General features: G+C 31.5%; 1 long non-coding RNA gene across 1 annotated transcript; it reads left to right on the top strand.

The window, feature by feature from the left end:
* LOC132716687 (uncharacterized) lies at window positions 1–6,335 on the top strand. Its single transcript, XR_009623856.1, has 3 exons — window positions 1–219; window positions 2,295–5,417; window positions 5,833–6,335. It is a non-coding gene; the product is annotated as an uncharacterized LOC132716687 (long non-coding RNA).
* The last annotated feature ends 15,002 nt before the right edge of the window (window positions 6,336–21,337 follow it).

Raw genomic sequence — 21,337 nt, 5'->3', positions numbered from 1 at the left:
TTGCGTATCTATTTACATGTTTAGTCTATGAATATGAAGTGCACAAGTATTCGCTGCTAGAAATTCTTATTTCTGTGTAGATCCGCTTTCTACACATACCTTGCATAATTTTTCCCAGAAACCACTTCAAGTACGCGTAATTATCATGTAAGACAGCTGTTACATAGACTACAAATAACTGTTTACTTTTGAACATACATACATACGGACTTATAAAATGTAAGCTATTTTAATCACTTTTCTTATATCATATACATCAAATACATTTTAGAAATAATTAATAGATTCATAATCATTTCAACTGTACATACATTTTTAAATTTTGCTCTGTTGTTTAGTTTTTTTTAAATCTTATCTTATCACTTATGTAATTGTTATATGTCTTCGGAATTATTATTTGTACTAAATCAATGTCTTTTTTGAATAACGTAACGTGTGAACTGTTATAATACGAGGGTTGTTCAAAAAGTAATAGGACTGCAGCTCTACTGTTCACATTTTTAAATTTACGTACACAATTTTACATGAGACAAATATCGGAACATGTTCTCTATATACAGTGAAAAAATCAAAACAAAATGTAAAGAAATAAAATTTCTGTGAAATTTTCAAGTGACAAGGGGTACGAAACGCGGCGCACGCTAACAATACAATAATTGACGTTCATGACGTCGTAAAATAAATCGAAATTGTAATAAGCGTCATTCTTTCTGAAAGTAGTCTCCTTTAGTCTCTAGTTGTATGAGTCATGTAACTTTTACTTTGCCTCATATGTGGAGATGAAGCAAGAAAAAAAAGCGATCACATTCTTGTTCCACTGTTTAAAAAAATAAAATAAAATAAATGCCCGATAGCCGGGCATTTTCCGGGTTTTCTCGTGTTTTTTGAGTAACCGTGGAACTCAATAGGACTGAAAATGTTAAAGTAAAAGCAATTTATTTTATTAATTTACTCATGTCATTGTGTTTAAAACAATATGATTATATACAGAATAATAAAGATATTTCTCAATTGAAAAGTATCCTTTTCTACTTAGCACAGTCTATCGTTTATTAAAACAAGTTTTCGGCAAACACTACTAATTACTAATTATTTCCGTTAACTATTACATTAATTTATTGATTACACGTATATCTAGTTAAATACAATAAAATAGTGTTTATAACAAATGTCTTATATTTATAATCCTTTGGTTAAAACTGAATAAGTAGACCCGAAGCAGATAAAAACAACGATAAACAATTCGCGTACCGATTACCGTGAATTCTTTTGTAGCGCTTTTGCAATTGACGTCACTAACGTCCCGTCAATTTTCAACTTTCATCCTCACCCTTTCTCGTTATTGATCTTGTCTTTTCAGGTTTTTAATTGCTTGTGCAAGCTGAAAACAAGTGTCTTGATGGCAGGATAATTGTCCTTTGTTTATTTAATCATTTTGTGTGTATCTGAATGATTATAGTCAATCTGTTGGCAAAATTTAACGATGGCACACATTTTCTGTTTGTTAACAAATGTCATATTTCTACATCTAACGCTATGACAGCTATTGTTCAAAACTTAATAAATAGGCCATTTCATGTCCGAATGACGTCAAATTTGGACATAATGTCGCATTAATATATTTCAACGTATTGATGGAATACAAGGGAAAACAAATAGTTATTTATGAATAAATTAGAAGTAGAACATAGCTCCAACAACTATATTTATGTGCTGCGCCGGGTGCGTGTTACCATGGTTATTCAATAGCAAAGGAAAAGCGCGTTTAGCACAATAGATCAAAAAACTTATGTTTGATTTGTAGAAAACATTTTGCGATTGCTGTACATATGACAATATTCTAAATTGAATGATTTTTAAATACGCAAGACTCCCAGTCCTATTACTTTTCGAACAACCCTCGTATAAGCATTATGCGCATAATAACTGTATTCTTTTTATTGTTTTCTTTTCATTTGAAAATTAAAACAGGACATAGTTAAAAGTAACATCATTGTGTCTCATGTTAAGCGTATCACAAAGTGTAGAAACTGTCAAATGATAAGATGGAATTCTGATGATGTGCCGTGTTTCATACAACTGATAACTGTTACATAAGGCAAAGTTATCAGAGCGTCTTTGTGTTTTCATGAGATTTATCAAAATTCCATATCTTTGAACACAGTTAATACACGTTTATCAGCTATATCTAGTAACAGAATGATTTAACAAGGATAAATTTACATTACAAAATTTTAAATTCTCAAAGAATAGAGAAGTAGTCTGCCTTGCTAAAATTTAAATATCTTTTAAAGATCTGGTGCTGTGAAGAAGAGGAACATCTACCAGTTTACAAACATGTTTGACAGAAAGGGCACAAAAGTGGTAGTAATTGGACTTCTGATTCTGTTCGTGATCCTAACTGAATTCACGCAAATAGGCGGGCAACAATTATGTACTCCAAGGGGATCTGGCTGTAGGGTGAGAAGAAATCGTTATGGAAGAAGTTTGTGCAGAATAAGAGGAGAGGAGCGTGGAATCGAAAAAAGATGTTTTCGGGTAGGCCGCGAATGCAGATGTGACATTGTTGGCAATAAACCAGGCGCCACATACAGCCCACATGAATGAAACAACAACGGATAATAAGATCATCATTATATGAATGATATGTATGCTTATGACATTTTGATTATGTGGAATTAACATTTGTTCATATACAGTGAAGTTAGCAACTTTACATTTGTCAACTGTAATTACATGTAGCTAACTTTAAAACACTTTATTTTATAGGATTATTATAAAAGAGATATATATCTTGTTCCGTGTGAAGCTTAATACTGTATAGTAGCTATAATGGTTGGATGCATAAGTTATGCTTTATTTAAAGAATTACAAGTCTCGATTTAATTGAAATTATTCATTTTTTATCATTTTCAAGTCAAGCTGAATGACTTTAATGTTTCAAAAGATTGGCTGTTATAATGGCGACAGACCAACAGTTGATATTTGAAATTACTTTGGATAAAATATAAATCTGCCTAAATCATAGAAATACTGGCCCACTCTTTAAAATGAATGTTACAGGTTAATTGCGGTGGATATTTACAGGAATTCCTTTTGGCCATGTGTGTATCTATCGTTTAATTAATGCTAATTAAATGATAAAACAAAGACGAATTATGGCAAAATGTACACTTATTTTAAATTTAACCTGTTCACTCTTTAAACATCTTGGATAGGCATCATGTCACTTTAATGTGTTAGTGTCTTCATTTACTTCTAGACCTGACACTATTAAATGTTATATCACTTTTAAAGCATAAAAGTGAACTCATCTTTCTTAATAAAATGAAATAAAATATGTTATACATTGTATTCTACTTATTCTAACAGGATGTGAAGTACTTTAGTACAAGGACAAAATACTCGGGCCATTTAACTTTAGATATCATAATATAACAAGAAGAAAATATGCATCATGTTTCTGTGTAATCTCACTTAGCACAAATATGTGACATTATACTTGTCTTGAACTTAATTAAGTAGGTCTACTTAAATGAAACAAAAATAAGGTTCTCATTTTTACACAAACTTGTCTAAGCCTTTGAACTTATAAAATATTTACGATTTCATCATACGTTATTTTTGTAAACATTGTTTTTTTAATATAGTTACCAACGTCCCCCGCCTCGGGAAATTTTATATGAAGCATAAAATTGAGGTATTTCAAAAGATTGAGGTATGGATCTCAGGACATTCAGTCTAAAATTACGATCAATGCTAGATCTGCATATGCAACAATAAATTTATTAAAGAAATAAAATAAAACACGAAATTAAAAAATCTATCATGTTAAGCTTTGACCTCTAAGTGTAGCCTTGACCTTGGAGGTAGGGGTGCAGGTGTTGTGCATGACATAACGACTTATTATTGTGACTATTTGTGCCAAGTATTTTCAAAATACCTTGAACTATGAAGAAGTTATAGATCCGACACAAAATATACCCTATAACAGACTATGTAAATCTTTAACCTCTAAGTATGACATTCAATTAAATCGAGAACAGCATGGATCCTGATCAGACTGCGCGGATGCGCAGGCTGGTCTGGATCCATGCTGGTCGCAAACGCATTATGTTGGTTTTGTCATAGCGCGGCTCAAACTCATCCGATATCTACGTCCGTCTCCTAGTTAATAATCACGTGTATCATCAGTTGTAAACAACAAGAGTAGCAGAAGCGTTAGCAGTTACATAGATAACAACAAAATGATAAGGGGACGTCACATTTCAATTATTCATTAAGGATGTTTTGATATTATAGAATAACAAATTAAGAGCAATTTAAGTTTTGATAGAATTTAATCAATTTCAAAAGAATGTAAACATTTTTGTAGGTTTCATGTCTCGACATACACAAATGTTAAATAAAAAGACGATGTGAGATTATGCTCGATTACTAATATTATATTACAATAATTATGAGAGCAGCACTAGATTCAATATCCCTGAATTGTCGAGGAGTAGTTTTGTCTTGCCCTAGGATTGAACCAGCGACCGTTGTACTACAAACACTATTGTGCTAAGCGGACGGACACATGTTTTATTAATTAATTATCGCAACCACTTAATATGGTTGAATGTTGTTAAACCCTACTAACATCAGACTGTCCATTCATACAATAATTATTGCCCCTTCAAGACTGAGCATCAAGTAAGGGAACTTTCTGAGATAATGTACTGTTTTTATCATAAAGGTAGTTAATTTGACCTGAAGTATCAATTCACGCTAAGCATTGATGCACTTAGTGTATTTTGGCTTTCCACAACGTATCAATTATATACTGAAGTCAATTTGAACATGTCCATAGAATATTTTTTAAACATAACATTTAAATTTTTATTGCAAAGTCATTTTCTACATGTTACGATATCAATTTGCTATTTTAATTTTTTTTAAAAATGTCAAATTTCATTCCGAAGTTAAAAGTTGTATACAAACAACTCTGAATTATAAATTGCCAAATTGTTCATATTTTCAAAACTTGTTTTTAATACCTGTGTACCTGAAGTCAAGGATTCACATTATATAGTAATTTACTACATGTATTTCTATCAAAAACAATATACTGTTTGTTTCTAAAATATTTTCATACGTTATCATTCAATCACCATATGTTTATTCACCTCCAGATTTCCGTGTACTTTATGCGGTAAAACAATCTGCCGTGTATTCAGAGTTTTTAGCTATGTTTTAATCTGTTCTTTTCTCAAGAAAATAGGATATGAAGTGTTTTGCCAAAAGTAGATTTATAAGTAGATACATTTTTGACATTCTTTTACTTCCCGAAGAAATTACTACTTACAATATAAAAATAAGGTTATCCTTGTTATAAACACTTTGCGTAGCCACTATTCGGAGATTTACTGACTTAAAATGTAAGTAATTACAATTTTCTTATATATTTTTAGTAGATTACATGTAAATTATACAGTTTTAGACTCAGTTCATTATCTTTCTACATATGATACTTTATAACCTTGGTATAATCTAAAACTGATGTCCTGGTCATAAAATTCATGATGAAAATAGTTAAAAACTGGATTTATTGAATGATTGATTGACTGATTGATTGATTGAATGTCCATCACTTAATATACTCAATATACATTTTCAACCGAAATGAAACAGATGTCGGGCAATCTTATTTCAATAACGCGCATGTGGTATCTATGTAGTTAAGAATGGCATTAATTTTGTTCCAAATATATAACATTCTCAGCTAATATTTGATTAGAAGATTTAAAGTAAGGTTTATGTAACTGTACACTCAATTCTTGCTTAAATTCACAGATAAAGCGGTAAAGGAAAACGATTATTCAAAGACAGTCTCTTCAAGCTGACGAGCATGTTCGGTTATCGTAAAAACGACGCTAAAACTATCATCATTGGCCTTCTGATTTCGCTCGTGATTTTAAGTGAGATCACAGAAACAGACACGCAACAGCTATGTTCTCCATGGCGATCTGGCTGCAGGGCCAGAAGGAATAGCCAAGGCAGAAGTTTGTGCGCAATCAGTGGGGAGACAGAAGGAATCATTAAAAGATGTTTCCGGATTGGTCGAAGCTGCAGATGCCAATGGGATTATGGCATATTGCATCAAAAAGCTATTGATGACTTTGTCGAGTTTAATCTTTAAATGCAAATATAGGAACACAGTTTTTTGTTTAAATGCAACTGTAACTGTAAGCATTCAAACTATGAAAAAAATATATAATGTAACAAAAATGTTCATGTATTCTTATTTCAAATGGTCTATCTTCTAACCTTTGCAAATAAATTGAATATTAGTTCTACACTTCTGGTTTTTTATCTATTATTATTTTCTTACAATAAGATAAATCGGAAAATCAGTTTTACCCAGATTTGTGTTTCGTTTTGTGTACATACAAGGTGCGTATGATATTGTTTTTGTTTCCGTTAGCTAACAGATAAATGTCCGAAAGAATATATGGTTACACATTTATAATTGTACCGTCTTACGTATAAAACATGTCTTGAAAGCCATTGACTTTGATATGCATGCGCTGGTGTATCAGGTTTTTACCTTTCAGAGAGCAGCTCTTATAATTATTTTTACAGTACACTTCCTGTAACATTTAAAAAATCTGAAACAAATCATGGGGTAAATATGAATAGGCGAAAATTGGCAGTTCTTTCCCATTGTCCCTTATAAACTATTTACTTCAAATACTTAATACTTTAACAAATTTCATATGCAGAAAGGGAAGTAAGTCCAAATCAATTGTATATATAAACCTTGTGGATGTACTTCTCTTGTTATGAAAGACATACTAGTTTCGATACGTATTGAAATATAAGAAATTCTGTGTACATGGAATCGACATAGGTATATAGGTCCGATATGTCATGTATATGTGTTTCCATGCAAAAGTTTTACTAAAAACACATTTTCAAATAAGAATGCATTTTCATTAAAACATTCATTTACATATTAATTCAACATGATAAAATTTAAGAAAGCCGGCTCATGAAATGATAGATTGAATTTTATCATATTTCGCGGAAATGATTTCAATATTTCACCTTAACAAACCTATTTCTCTGAATACTAGAATAATTGTTAAATTGACATTAGATAAAATAAGAAAACCGAAGGAATCTACAGTTACTTTTCTGTAAACTGTCCAGTGTTAATAGTATGTAAGAATAAAACAATTAAACATCGTCATTGAAATAATAAAAATATGTGCTATAGGTATTCCTGATCCTGGGAAAGTGTAAAAATCTCTAACAACCTGATATGTAAATGTCATGGCTCATCAGTATTTTCTCTTAATGTTTGTAATTTGGTTGAACTAATTTTCAGAGAATCTAGATCCCATTTCAATCTATTTGCTTAATGGTTGCGAGTTAATCTGTGTTACTTGTAACATCGTTTAAGTATTGAACAAAGTATTTTGTTCGGAATTCCATTGAATTCATAAGCCAAACTTATGTACTCAGGCACATTAATTCTTGACATTTTATTAAAATGAAATGAAATATGTCATGTACATGAAAATGTCACTAGCTTATCCGAAATATTCATGTCCATACAAATATTGCACTCGTAAAACAGTTTTTAGAGGGATATAACTATTTCCCAGTTTCTAGTAAAAACAATTTACATCTGTGTACTTGTTTCTTTTGGTTCATTTACTATTGCATATCAGTTGCATTTTTCCTCGACGCCGCCGAAAAAATAATTATTTCCCTGATTAAATTAAATGCTTACTGTAAACCACCGATACATTTGACCTCGGTATTTTAAGTTGTTGGACGAGGGAGTCGTACCTACAACACCTGGATTACTTGTATATAGCGTTACCACAGGATTTGATCGTTTTTGCATCCAAATTTATATTTCGTAGTTTATGCGTATGAATCAACAAAATTTGATGATTTGAACAAATAATATTTATATCATATACCGCAATGACTTTAATTATTGTACAAATTCTATTTAAGTTTTTGAATTAAAGTTAAACTTTCACATGCATGATCGCCTCGTGCTTTTGCTAAAAATCGTCGAATTTAACCGGTATGACTAGACAAGATAATTAATCTTCTTTTAGTTAAATGTCAATCAATTATCAGCATAATAAAATGTAAATTATTTTCTTGCATGTCATGATTTTCAAAATTTGGAAACTTTTGGATTCTGCAGTTGTGTTGAAGTTGCCGTGGACATGACATTGTGTTTTATTGTTACATGTATTATAAGTATAATTGAACGTTTGTCCTATCGGCTTGAAATTGAAGTAAAAAACTACGAAGACAAAGTAGTTTTTAAATAGCTGTCATTATCCAGAAGGCGGAACATGATTCACAGTCGTTAACATGAATAGATAGAAATACATGTATATTTAAATTCAAGTTATATGGCTACATTATGATGCCATAATGTCTTAACATATAATATCAGTTACAATTAAAGTTAGTATTAAAAGAAGGTGAAGTGTAAATGTCATATATTATAAACACAAAATGAGAGCATGGTTTCGTAGTTCAATTCTTCTTTTTTTGGGCCCAATAAATGTACGTGGGTGGATATATTCGTGCAAATTTCGCCTAAATCCTAAGCCTACAATCGCACCTCTGTATCCTTACCAATATGGATTGTAATTTTTTTTAAACAATATTGATAAACATTTACCATTTAGAGTTATATCTTAAATCCAACATCACTGTTTTTCTTTTAATTATTGAATTGCAAAATGCCACAGTTTTAAAAAATCATTTGACTGTATGCCTATTGGTATGTGTATTAAATAGGAATGATTTTTTTTCAATAGCAAAACTATAAAAGTTAAATCAATAAATAATAATAATAAAAAAGAAAATCAGGAACGTACATAATATTATATATCATTATGTTGAATTGAACTTAATTGCTATCTTTATGTATGCGAATGATATCATATTCTCAAGGATACTTTGATAGCAAATATTTTAAGTGAAATAGAAAAGAGTAAAACAGAATCCCTAAAGACCACTAAAAACGACAAAATTGAAAATGTTGCAGGAGCCTGTTCTTTGACGGACACCATACAAAAACGCAAGTAACCACACATGCATTCACTACAGTCTTGGCACAATTCATATTAGACATGAAAATTGTGACATTTTAAATTAAGAAACATTTGCAGATGTGTTTATACGGCGGTTTTTGTGACTAGATGTGATTTCATGAAAAGCGGCGTATGGTTCCAAAATAAAGGAATGCATGTGCCCTTAACCAGAAAACAATGAGCTAAATTAACTAGAGTGTTTTGAAAGGGGGTTGGAGGTTATGGAGCCTTCATATCACAAACACAAGGTATCAAAAGATATTTCTTTTGAAAGCAGTTACCATATCCTAAGGGTAATTAAACAGTTTTCAAGTAGAAATAATGAACTAATGAAGTACAAATAGAAGGAACTAAAGATATCACAAACATGAGCAAACAGCATTAATGTCGTTCCGCTGATTGATTTTCAAGGATCGAAAATATAACATCTTTAATTATATATACATTTACACTATTAAACAAACACAAGTGACATATCATATAATCGAAACCATTAATTGCTACAATACACACAATCTTATTTGACATTGCCTTGCTCTCTTCAGCTCGATTAAAACAAAATTGCTGTAAAATAAACTTAAGGATTCATAAAATTAACCAAGAAATTAAAAAAATTGTTTTTTAGTATTATTGTATCAATGTTATGAACAATTTATTTTCTAAGAGTGATTAAGGATTTTACATTTTTTTTCATAAACTGTGACGAAGACCGATGGTGACATTTTAACTTCTTGAGTTCTGACATAATAAATTTATTGCTCCGCGCCCACAGGCGCGGAGCTATTTGTGTTTACTTTTTTTTGTCCATGGGCCCGGATTTCATCAATTAATTCTTTCGATTTACAGCTAAAAATAAAATCGGATTTAATAACTCCTTTCGATTATTATATTGGTTCCCTCTTCGGTGTTTCGCAGCGTGTCATATTAATTGATGAAAACCGGAAAGCAGTTCTGCTGTACATGAATTCGAAAAGCTATAAATAGCTATTAATGTTCTGATTTTTGACACTTAGTAATAAATTTGTTATTTCCCTTTTTTAGTAGTACATGAAATTATAATTTTTTACATTTTGAATTACACTTACACACAGCATATCAAGTATACTGTTAGTGATTGAATTTGTCAATATAAAGAAGATTTCAGGCATAAGACTTTAATAATTTTGCTTTTGATAATTATTCTTAATTTATATTTATGAAACTAATTGTTTAATAATAACATGTTGATATATTGGTTGTTTTGAAATAATTGTAACTCTAGTATATAAGGTTACATTTCTGTGGTAACATTGGTAATGCACGCCATGCCATGCAGCGAAAGCTGCATTTGTGCCCGTACGGGCGGAAGGACCCTCATTCAGCATAGACTATAGATAGATAAATCAGAAACTTCGATATGCAGTTTCAACGTGAGGTGTATTGTTTTTTATGAATGGTTTTATTCCCAATAAATCAATTAACAATAGCTTTTTATATATCACCAATGTCAAGTAGCTTTTATATCTGACTCGCATAGTGAATTTCCTCACAACTGCCTAAAATTCAGGTAACAGTCTTCTATCAGTATTGAAAGAAACCATTTTTTTTTTAATTTGACATAAAAAATGCATGTAATATTACTATATTATAATATAAGTCCCTTTTGTTACTATTTGTATATTTGTTACAATTATAATAATAATAAAAACAGACTTTTATATTTTTATCATCTTATGTTACTGACTACAGTAGTGACACAAACAGAACACAGTACAGTCATGTCACATAACATTTACAAGTCTTGTAAGTCTTGTTTGTATTCAATGGAATTACTTTCCTTACCAGGTAGGCATCAGTGAAAGCATTTTTTCAAATTAAATATCTGGCCCCTCTTTTTAATTATGGACAGTGTATAAGATGAATATAATTATGCAAAAAATGGTTTACAAAACATTCGGAAAAAATCTACAATAGTACTTAATCTGAATATAACATGACCTGTGCGTAGGAATAATTTGGTCATGTGCGTAGGATTAATTTGGTAAGATATCTGTAATGAGCGAATTTTTGCGCGGAGCTTCTCAATTGCTGCATTGCAGCGACATTTGTACTTGTTTCTTGTAGGATTTGGCAGATACAGTTTTCAAAGTAAACGCTTGCTGTTAATCTACGTTTCTATACATGAATAAGTTAAAAAGTTTATCCATTATACGTATATAGAAAAGCACTTTAAATTGTCTCACAATCAGTCATCATAACTAAATACATATCTTCATTTCTACCAATCATTTATTCAAACATCCAGTAATCTTTACCCTCACTGGCAGGTAGAAAGAAGAATAGATTCATGTGATATTACGGTCGGAAATAGTCATTACCAACAAGGCAAAGCCAATGTACAAAGGACGCGATCCGACACAAAACAGACCTGTATCTACTTTAGCTGCGAATATAAATTGGATTAAGATCATTTCTTCTAGATCAAAACTACTATTATAACAGATGTAGGTGCTATGCAACGATTTATTTAGAATAAATTTAATCCTTTTCAATAGCAAATATATATGATTGATGTCAAATACATTGATGTAAATGTCGTGAAGACATAATGTGTGATAGTATCTTTTAAAGGAGTCTGAAAATGTAACCGCGCCATAATTGAATTTTGATGACTTTAAACGCTCATTTAAAGTTTATTTTATAGCATTGAAAAAAAGAAGAAGGAACTTTATCATGTTGGTCTAATTATGTACGTTTTTTTTTTGTTCTTAAAAAAGATGATAAAATTGAGTATCATTATCTGTTTTCTCTGAAGAAACTATTGATTTCTCTACACGGAAATAAATTTATTCAACTTTCTCCTTCAGAAATGCTTCATCTCTCGTAAATTTTAAATTTCAGGATGAAGCAGGTTCCCACAAAGAAGAGAAATCAAAATTCCCTGACTTTTCCATGACTTTTCCCTGACCAAAACCATTTTTTCCTGACCAATAACAGCGTCAAGTTAGCATCATCTTAGAGCATTTAATGTATTTTTTATACATGTATTTCGACCTCCTCCTTCCCAAATAGCCAACCTATTTTCTCCCATTCTTTATTTCAAATTATTCAAGATAAAAAATATATGAATATTAGCGAGCAATTGTCATAAGCTACTTGTCTTGTTAACTTTCAACAAGTATGAGTACATTTATCCAAAATGTAAAGTATTTGATAATACATGTCATGCTAAAAGATGTTTCATTCTCTTAAAAATACAAAGCAGTGTTATCAATGGAGGATTGACTAAAACTAAAAAGGACTGCATTTTAATAAAATATATGAAAGTAATTAATGGAAACTGGTGATAAACAAGAAACAGTAAGATGAAGGTTGGTTTCAACTTAGATATTACATTATGTTTAGATGTCTTTTTGTGACTATGTAAAAAGACTGAATTGAAATATTGCAGATTATTTCATAGCTGGGGCTCTGTGCTCATGTGGTAATGAAGTGGCTACATAAAAAGCAAAATGCAGTAAAAGCAAATAATACTACTAATAAAACTAGCTATGACAGTTAGTTTATCAAAGTTATGGTTTAATGCATGTGTGCAAAAACAATATCTTTACGGGATTCCTTTATTACTTTTCTTTGACCTTGACCCTGAAGGCATTGCACTTGGCATTTGACTTCACAAGCAAGTCCATTTTCATCTTTTTTCAGCCTCCTGAGCAGATTATCAGCTTCTTTCACAAGAACAAACCATAAACAGCACAGGGGGCAAGGGATGCTTAAACTCCTTTTAGCTTCTTTCTTAAAAAGATAGTTACTGTTAATGACAAAATCTTCAGGCAGAAGCATAATCATTTTTAAGAGTAAAAGAATATAAAATAATAATAAAAAATAACAATAAAGATACCAAAAATAATGGAAGAAATTGCCTTAGCTTTTACTGATTTTGTTTCTTGTTGTTTGACAAACATTATTTTCTACAAATTCCCTGACTTTTCCCTGACTTTTGCTTATTTTTCAAATTTCCCTGACCAATTTCAAAATTCCCTGACTTTTCCCTGACCTTGAAAAAAATCATTTTTCCCTGACTTTTCCCTGACCGTGGGAACCCTGATTGATGTAAAGGTCGTGAAGACATAATGTGTGATAGTATCTTTTAATGGAGTCTGAAAATGTTACCGCGCCATAATTGAATTTTGATGACTTTAAACGCTCATTTAAAGTTTATTTTATAGCATTGAAAAAAAGAAGAAGGAACTTTATCATGTTGGTCTAATTATGTACGTTTTTTTCTTTGTTCTTAAAAAAGATGATAAAATTGAGTATCATTATCTGTTTTCTCCGAAGAAACTAATGATTTCTCTACACGGAAATAAATTCATTCAACTTTCTCCTTCAGAAATGCTTCATCTCTCGTAAGTTTTAAATTTCAGGATGAAGGATGGTTGGTTTGTGGTCAGTACTAGTTGATTCTATGTGTTTTTGGTAATTTTGCAAGAATATTCTTCATGGAGACTAAACAACGATCTACCCTTCATAGACACGCATTCAGGGAAGAAAACGTTGTACTTTTGCACTCGACAAAGGTACAGGGAATATGAAACTAGTAATTTATCATAATAATATTGAAATGTTAATTGTAATTGAGGAAATAACTTTAAATGAATAACTCGGAAAGGAACTGTTATAATTATGTCTTAGCTAATCAAACAACAAACCGCTCAAAGATGTATCAGAATTTGTTTGTTGAACTTTACATCATTTATAACACTGAAAATATTTAATAAGAGTCTCTACCTGTTTTGTTTTGAAAACAACCTCTTAGTCGTCAATACGGTCGCTTTATTTTTTATAAGGTCATTTTTATTTGTAAATATATTTGCAGAATGAAGGTCGCTTACCTCTCAACGCTAGTTGCCCGAATGCTTATTAAGAAAGCTATCCAGCTGGTTGAGAGAAAGTCTTTAGTTCTATTCAGTGTCGCTTCGTGCTAGAAGTAACACTGTCGATTTATGCTCTATCATGATAAGCCGTAGCATTGCCTTTAGCAGTGTCTTTCAGACTTTAGTTTAAACGCACCAATTCAATAGGGGTAAATTTATTTACAAATAAAGAATGACCATGCCGTGCAAAATGTATGTATGTGTGAGATGTTATAACGGAATAAAATCGAGTCAAATCACTTAAAACATTGCGTAAATTCTATATACATATAAAAGTAAATTTGCATTGTTTGCAATGCCCAAGATAGTCAAGAAGTGAGATATGTAATTGGCTTTACATTCTACACGAAATATAATTTTTATTCCACTCCTTGTTTCTTTGCTAATGAGTCTACAACGTAACCCAGAGAGGATACAAATAATTGTAATTGTATTCGTGCAAATTAATGTTTTGTTTCCGTTTTGTTCAGACAAATGTGCGAGTGGTCGAAATTATCACAACATCATAGATAAAGCAAATTGATTAAGAAAATCAAAGATTAACGGGATTGTAAGATTTACTTAATGTCTTCTCTCAAAATGAATATACATGTATACGTGTGTGTCGTTTACTGTAGTTAATATTTTAAAAGCTTGAATAATTGGCATTTCATACTTGATAATATGATCTATATATGGATGCGTTGAGAAAAAAGAACAACCAAGGACACAAAGAAAGAAAGAAACAAAAAATAAATGAACGACAACAAATAAAAGGAAGCAAGTTAAAATTGAAAAATAATACCTCACAGCAGCAAATATAATGAACTGCATGCTGTCTTTTAGAGCTAATGTATTGTACCATCTCATGTACTATAAATTCAGTTAACGGTAATTATTTTTAGGATTTAAATTTCTTTAAACTTAGTAAAGTTATTGACTGTGACATGTATTGTGTCCGTTTTGACCTACTTAAAAATTGTCAACATAACCTTTGAAAATGGCTACCGTGAACTCATTGGGGGTACAAAAGTTGATCCCTTGCGACCAATTATCGAACCAATTCATTTATAGTGTACCAATAACATGATGAAATGGGAGGTCATTTATATTAAAAGAAGAAGAAGCATTAACAAACATAACATATTTCATCAATGTTTATGTCATGTCACAGTACTGGAGTATGCATTGGTTTTTTTTAGATACAGCAACTTCACAAATCACAAGCAGCTATACTTAAACCAACCGAAATTTGATTAACCCTTTTCAACATTATCAGATAAAATTTATTCAATTGCATATTGAGGACAGTAGAAGAAATATATTTAGTGATGTTCAATTTGATTTATTTTATTCGATTAGCCTTTTACCGCATGAGCATATTGTGAAAAAGGGCTGTTTTCATTGAGAAGACTCATATTACAAATGGATTGGGAAACAGTAAAAGGCTTTAAAGCGCTAAAGCAGACAGTTAAGGTTAAGAAAGTTAGTGATAGACATGTTATGGAATTCAGGTTGGAATGCAAAAGTTTTGTTGTGGAATTGCTTACGAACCTCCGTGAGAAATGTCCAGTAACCTATGCCCTTGTTAGGAACTTGCCACAGTTAGATCCAAGAGAGATGGCATCAAAGCTAAGCTGAAGAAAGTACATTTAGTAAGTTGTAACCGAGTGCACGAAAGAGAATGTGATGAAGTAATTAGGCAATATACTAACTTCATTGACTATGATATTCCAACAATAGGTACAGAGAAATTCTCTGGATTTAATCCGCATAGTCACAGAGTGGATGTATTCATTTCCAATATGATGTCTCAGGGTAAGTATCAAAAACATTTAGAGGTTTTGAAGATATGTGGACTGTGGATGTAGGTTTCTCCATTCATAAGGAAGTAGAAACAGAGAACCTTAAAAACAATCCATTACAGCACAGTGTTTGATATGTGACTATGCCAAGTCTGTTGCGGGTGTTCAAATTACCAAGGAACTGCTCAAAAGTGCATCTCAGGCAAGACAAAAGTATGACCAGTATCTTGTGAAAGAGAGGGAGTCGAAAACATCTGATGCTCAGAAAAGAAAAATCAAGAGGACTCTCTAGCTGACCTTAAAACACAAGCAAAGCAGGCGAAACTAGACTTTGAATCTATAAATAAAACAGCTGATGACTATGCTTTGAAGGCAGAAAAGGAGAGAAACTTTTCACACATAACCAAATCAAATGCTTTAAGGGAAAAGTGTAAGGAAAAACAAATGATATGTACTCAGTTAGAGAGCAAGATCACTGATAAGGTCACAGAACTAAAAAATGTTCAAATGTGAGGTAGGTCAAAAATAGTGTGTAATTGTTGCAATGGGTGCTTAAGTCAGCATATTATAAGTTAGTTGGAACATGTACCATTTTGACATCATGATTTATAAATGTAGTCATGAAATGAAATGTAAAATCCTTCATATCAAAGCCTACCTAAATGTATGGCCTGATCTGGGTCTAAACTGTTTGAATAAGTCATAAATAGTACATTTAATGATCTAAGTATTAGCTCATCATCTTGGAAATAATTAATACAGCATATTGTTAAGTAACTTAATTTAGGTAGCATTATTTGTTGAAGGTCACTAGAGATCACTTAAAAGGATTTAACTGTTGCATGATTAACAAAGAACTACAAATCAGACGCTTCTTTATGTCTGATATTTAGTAAAAAAAAGCCCTTAAAAGACCATAAATTTATGTATGAGAAGTCTGAACGAACCATGTGGAAAGTGACCATATGACCTATGCTTTGTAGGTGGCAACCCATCAAATACGTATGGAATTTAAAGTCTGTAATAAACTTTTTCTAAACATATATTTCAGTAAACAGAGGCGCTTGTTTGATGGAAACAGTAAAAGCAGAAGTGTTGAGAGAAGATTTTCTTGTTTGAAAACACGAAAGTACTTTGGTTGTTCAATACTTAAAATAAGTTGGAAAACCAGGAGACTGCTTGCTCTATGCAATAGAAGAGAATGAATTTTTAGATGTTAAAAGCCTAATAAATGATACTACCCTTACAAAATCTAATAAGACATTGAGGAGATAATTACATCTATGTCAAGTCAACAGTCTTTCCCAAGGAACATAAGATAGTCTATCAGTGTTTGAAATTAGTTTGAACAGAATTATAAAAGGTGCAAGATTTTTTTTATCAAGAACAGACTAATAACTTAGTACAATGATTAAACATTTATACTACTACAGCCATTTAAATATTCCAGAAAAGAGTGCATTATTCAAATAACTATTGCAATGTACTTTTAAAAAAATTCTTGTCACACACTTTGATTTTATTCGATTTTGAAAACATATAGAGTTTACTAGTCTAACATGTTCTGTCATTGTATTTAGCTTGATTTAGCCAATAAATATCTATAATAAATATACAATTGGAGTTGATTATGTTTTCCATTTAACACTAATCTGAAAGTACAAAAAGAATGGTTGAACTAGATTAAAGAAAAACGAATAACCAAAGGGTTGATACCATAGATCTCAATTTATTGCTGATGATAGAAAATCTAGCCTACAAAACATTTTACTCCAATATGGCTGTTATATACAGTGTGTTTTTTATCTTGAAGCGGTATGAAAATTTTCAAAATGTATTTCAATTAAAATTTTGAAAATGTATTTAAAAGTCAACTATAGTCAAGTGAACAAATTAGTAATAACAATTGTACTTATTGCTAATGGCACTTCCAATCCACTTTGTTAGTGTTAGTCACACAGTAGAAATATTGTGATCAACGTTGCAAAATGAGTCATTTATGGTACTTTGTTATGAATGTAAGTTGTTTCTTGGATAATTTTACTTTTCTTTATATCTTTTTTATCAAGTTTAATGTTCTTGAATTATTTTGGCGTGTCTAAAGGCATGCACCTTTAATCCTATATGTAATTATGTCAAAGTGAAATTGTTGTTTGATAACAATTTTGGTTGTTGTTCATTTTTGATAAAAGATACTTGAATGGCAAAAAAGTTAGTATATTTTGTGAAATCTTTGTTAGGCTGGTCCATCAGATTTATTAAAATAATGTAAGGAATAAAAATGCTATCATGTTTAGCAAAAACAACCTTTAAAATTAAAAGGGCATAAATTTGTTTCTTTTGCAAATTTCACAAGAAATGTTTTACAAGTTTCATTTATATCTATTCATGAAAAATTCTGATTGCTGATAAATGTACAAAAAAAAATAATATGAGAATTTCCTATGAATGCTAATTGATACTTTTTATTTCTACAAAGGTTTAAGTTGATAGTCTTATAACTTATACAGTGTGACTCCATAATTTTAAACTGCTATGGGAATATGGTTTGGTTTCTTTACATTTATTTTATTGATACACCATACAACTGTAATTTATGTAGCACTAAGAAAAATTTAGGCAACTTGTGTTACTGACACCTCTTTCATGCGTATTGATAATTGTTAATACATTCATTAGTGTGATAACCACTAGCTGCATAGCTTTCTTATTACACTACTGCCCGTTGAACATGATTAAAAACCAAATTTGTTGCAGATGGTGAAACATATTCAGTAGATTTTCAAGAAGCTGATATGAATTCAGTCATGTTTTTTTAGAAAGAATTTCATGTTATTGCTACAGTCAGGTTGTTATTCCTGTACATATAGCCAACCATAAACTACTCAATGGCCATTTTTTGTAAATGGATTTATTTCATGCTTGGACACAACAACTCTTTAAGAAGACAGGGCTGAAAAAGACCTTGATTCATGACTGATAATATTGACCTTCAAGGTCAAATGCTGGATTGATTTTGGTACAATTTATAAATAGATTGTTTCCAGCCTATATATTTACAAATACTTGGACGCAACAATCTTATAGACAAACCTTCAAGAAGTCCAAATTGTTTATGACGTTTATATATTCACGACCTTGACAGTCAAATTTACGAATTTTGCTTGAATTTTGATATATTTATGGCCCCTTTAAAGAAGTGGAGGTATATGGCTTTGCATTTGTCTGTCAGTTAGTCGGTCTGTAGAAAAATGGTTTCTGATAAATTACTAAAGAGCACTTAGGTATAGGAACTTCCAACTTAGTATGGTTATTTTTCATGACCAGAAGATAACCTTTAATGTTTTTGGGGTCTTTAGGTCAAAAGTCAAGGTCAAGTTGACCTTTAATGTCAAAATAGTTTCCAATTGATAACAACTCGTAGAACTTTGACCTTAAAACTTCGCATGTGCGTTAATTTTTGCCTGTAGATGACCACTATTGATTTTGGGATCAAGAGTCAGAGGTCAAGGTCTTATTGACCTTGTAGACAAAAATGATATCCGACCAATAACTTGACAACCCATGGGCTTTGGGCCCTCAAACTGCATAGGTCTTCGCCTGAAGATTACCCCTGTTGATTTTTGGGTTAGAGAGTCAAAGGTCAAGGTCATATTGAACTTGTAGGTAAAAGGTTTCAGATCAATAACTTGACTTACAATGGGCTGTTGACCCACAAACATCGTACGTGTCTTAGTCTTGGCAAAAAGATGAACTCTATTGATTTTAGGGTCAAGGGGTCAAAGCTTAATGTACGTCAAATCAGTTTCCTATCAATTACTTGACATGATATGGACCCTAGACGTGTCAACTTATATAATGTTTTTCTTTTGGTAAAAAAATGACCTCAATGGATTATTGGGGTCAAGGGATCAGAGGTCAAGATCACATTTACATAATAGGTAAAGAAAGTTTCTGATCAATATCTTAACACTTCATGGGCCTATTACCTTCAATCTTCACAGGTGCATTGGTCTTGGCCAGAAGATAACCCCTTTTAATTTAAGGGTCAAAGGTCAAAGTCACATTGACCTTGTACGTAAAACTGTTTCTGACCAATAACTCAACATTTGTGTGGTCGCTAGGTCAAAAGTCAGTCACATATACCTGGCTTATGATTCATTGGCTGCCGATAGGGGGCATACATGTTTTTACAAACATATCCTGTTCTCTTAATCTTTGTTATATGTAAGTTTTTCTTGACCTCGACTCATAGATGAACTTGGCGATGAAATTATTATATTTTGCAGTTTTAGCCACAATTCCCTATAACTTTACTATTTTTTTATCTTCACGTCACATTAACACAGTAAAGGTCCTAAAATTTAGCTACTGTCCAGTATGACTGGTGGAGTCAAAACCTTGACCACTCTGTCACAGACGCCCCTTTCCTTCTGTCAAGACATCAAAGAAGATTTAGTTAAACTTGACCTTGATCTTAATGTTTTTTTTTATCTGACCTTGGCCTTGTCACTATAAGTCAGATTCGAGAATTTTACTTAAAATGGCCATAACTTTGTTATTTATTTATGGATTTATTTTATCTACTAGTATTATTTGGACAAAAGAACAGCTGACATATTAATGAATTAAATATGACCTTGACCGATTAATGAACTGTCAATTAGCTGGGAGTGTCATCACTTTGTTATTAATTTATGGATTTTATTGCTCATTTGGCACAACTGGCATGTTTAATAATTCATAAATGGCCCTGACCTTTATTTGACAACAAATCTCTGAAGTTTGCTAACATTGTTATAGCTTTCGTATTTATTTACATATTTGATGCATACATGCACAAAGGAAAACATATGACAAAACCGACATTATTAACAGACATTATTGACAGAACCGTTACTCTATCTTGCCTAATTTTGGAGTTATTGCCCTTTGTTTATTTTTACACTTTGAACTTTGTCCGTGATATAACTCTAAAACTATAAGAGATATCACCATGAAGCTTAAAAGGTAGATAGATCACATTGAATAGAAATGCAGTGCAAAGAGCCATTTTTAACTCTGCCTTGCCTTATTTTGGAGATATTGCTCTTTGGTATATTTCTTTACTTTGAACTTAGTGACATAGCTCTGAAAACATAATAGTTTGTAGGTAGATTGATCTCATTAAATAAAAGTGCAGCGCAAAATATCCTTAACTCTGCCTTGCTTAATTTTGGAGTTATTGTCCTTTGTTCATATTTACACTTTGAACTTTGTCAAGGACATAACTTTGACACTTCAAGAGGTATATTTTTCTGTGTCCAAAACCTCCTCGGGGGAGCATCAACCGGTTCTTATCAAGAGTCTTGGGGCATTACTTCTATATTGTATACAAATAGATTGATAACAGCTTGAAACACCTTAAATTTAATAGATTTCTCTACTATTCTTGGTCTTGCAACAAATTAGGCCCCATCAGTGCTTTCAGTACTTTGATTAACCAACGCTTCAATTTCCTGAAGATACCATTGGCAAGCTTCGA

The sequence above is a fragment of the Ruditapes philippinarum genome, unplaced genomic scaffold (genome assembly GCF_026571515.1).
Source record: "Ruditapes philippinarum isolate M1 unplaced genomic scaffold, ASM2657151v2 ctg59_1_1_1_1, whole genome shotgun sequence".
NCBI classification, from domain to species: Eukaryota; Metazoa; Mollusca; class Bivalvia; order Venerida; family Veneridae; genus Ruditapes; species Ruditapes philippinarum.
This window is presented reverse-complemented; position numbering and strand designations above follow the sequence as displayed.